The sequence below is a fragment of the Lygodium microphyllum genome, chromosome 14 (assembly GCF_053477565.2).
Source record: "Lygodium microphyllum isolate KBCC chromosome 14, Lygodium_microphyllum_v1.1.10, whole genome shotgun sequence".
In the NCBI taxonomy this organism is placed as follows: Eukaryota; Viridiplantae; Streptophyta; class Polypodiopsida; order Schizaeales; family Lygodiaceae; genus Lygodium; species Lygodium microphyllum.
In genome coordinates, this window is record NC_141148.1 from 8,122,704 (window position 1) to 8,125,328 (window position 2,625).

The window sequence follows — 2,625 nt, forward strand, 5'->3', positions numbered from 1 at the left end:
GGGGGAGGGGCCAAATGTTGGAGGGGGGGATGTCATGTTATGTTGGGAGGGGGAAGGGGGCGTGTCGCATCGTGTCATGCGGGGGGGGGGGGGGGGGGGAATTTTGGAGGTGGGGGGGAGTGCGCATCGAGACATGGTGTGGTGTGTGTTGGGGGGGGGGGTGGCGTCATGGTGGGTGGGTGTGTGTGTGTTAACGGGAGGGGGGCACATCACGTCGTGTCATGTCATGGGGCGGGGGGGGATGTCATGTGGGGGAGGCACGTCGCATCGCATCATGTCGTGTCATGGGGGGGGGGATGTCATGGGGTGGGTGCATCGCGTCGTGTCGTGTCATGGGGGGTGGGGGGGATGTCATGGGGGGGGGAGGGGGGTTGTCATGTTATGTTGGGGAGGGGGAGCGTCACGTCGTGTTGTGGCATGGTGGGGGGGGTGAGGGGGCGTCGCGACACCCCGCGTCACCCCCCCACGACACGGCACACCCCCCCACCCCACCTCGAAAAACCCTGCTCCATCCACACCACCCCACCATGCCTCCAAAAACCCTGCTTGACCCACCCCACCCCGCGTCAACCCCCCGATGACATGGCACACCCCCCCACCCCACCGCACCCCCCCACGACATCCCCCCGCACCCCACCTCGAAAAACCCCGCTCCATCCACACCACCCCTCCGAAAACCCTGCTCGACCCACCCCACCCAGCGTCACCCCCCCACGACACGGCACACCCCCCCACCCCACCGCACTCCCCCACAATGCCCCCCCCGCACCCCACCTCGAAAAACCCCGCTCCCTCCACACCACCCCACCACGCCTCCGGAAACCCTGCTCGACCCACCCAGCCCCGCGTCACCCCCCTCCCCCCACGACACGGCACATCCCCCCACCCCACCGCACCCCCCACGATGCCCCCCCCGCACCTGACCTCGAAAAACCCCGCTCCATCCACACCACCCCACCACGCCTCCCGAAACCCTGCTCGACCCACCCGACCCTACGTCACCCCCCACGACACAGCACACCCCCCCACCCCATCGCACCCCCCCACGACGCGGCGCATGCCCCCCCACTTCACCCCCCCATGACGCGGTGCATCCCCCCCCTCCCCCCCCCCCCCCCCCCCCCCCCCCCCCCCCCCCCCCCCCCCCCAACCCCACCTCGAAAAACCCCGCTCCATCCATACCACCCCACCATACCTCCAAAAACCCCGCTCGACTCACCCCACCCCGCGTCACCCCCCCACGACACGGCACATCCCCCACCCACCCCACCGCACCCACCCACGACGCCCCCCCCCGCACCCCACCTCGAAAAACCCTGCTCCATCCACACCACCCCACCACGCCTTCGAAAACCCCGCTCGACCTACCCCACCCCGCGTCACCCCCCCACGACACGGCATGCCCCCCACCCTGCGGCACCCCCCCACGACACGGCACGCCCCCCACCCCACCGCACCCCCACACAAAACCCCCCGCATAACCCCCCACGACACGGCACACCCCCACGAGGCTGTGCATCCCCCCCCACCTCACCCCCCCACCCCACCTCGAAAAACCCCGCTTCATCCACACCACCCCACCACGCCTCCAAAAACCCCGCTCGACCCACCCTACCCCGCGTCACCCCCCATGACACGGCACACCCCCCCACCCCACCGCACCCCCCCACGACGCGGTGCATTCCTCCCCCCACCCCACCTCGAAAAACCCCGCTCCATCCACACCACCCAACCACGCCTCCGAAAACCCCGCTCGACCCACCCCACCCCGCGTCACCCGCCCCACGAAACGGCACACCCCCCCACTCCACCGCACCCCCACACGACGCCCCCCCCCACGACGCCCCCCCGCACCCCACCTCGAAAAACCCTGCTCCCTCCAGACCACCCCACCACGCCTCAGAAAACCCCGCTCGATCCACCCCACTCCGCGTCACCCCCCCTACGACACGGCACACCCCCCCACCCCACCGCACCCCCCCACGACATGGTGCATCCCTCCCCCCACCCCACCTCGAAAAACCCCGTTCCATCCACACCACCCCATCACGCCTCCGAAAACCCCGCTCGACCCACCCCACCCCGCGTCACCCCCCCCACGACACGGCATAGCCCCCCATCGCACCGCACCCCCCCACGACACGGCACACCCCGCACTCCACCTCGAAAAACCCCACTCCCTCCACACCACCCCACCACGCCTCCGAAAACCCCGCTCGACCCACCCCACCCCGCGTCACCCCCTGCACCCCCACGACACGGCACAACCCCCCCACCCCACCGCACCCCCCACGGCGCGGCGCATCCCTACGCCAACCCCACCTCGAAAATCCCTGCTCCATCCACACCACCCCACAAGGCCTCCGAAAACCCCGCTCGACCCACCCCACCCCGCGTCACCCCCCCACGACACGGCACAGCCCTGCACCCCACCGCACCCCCCACGACGCCCCCCCGCACCCCACCTCGAAAAACCCCACTCCCTCTAGACCACCCCACCACGCCTCCGAAAAACCCCGCTCGATCCACCCCACTCCGCGTCACCCCCCCACGACACGGCACACCCCCCCCACCCCACCGCACCCCCCCCACGACGTGGCGCATCCCTCCCTCCACCCCACCTCG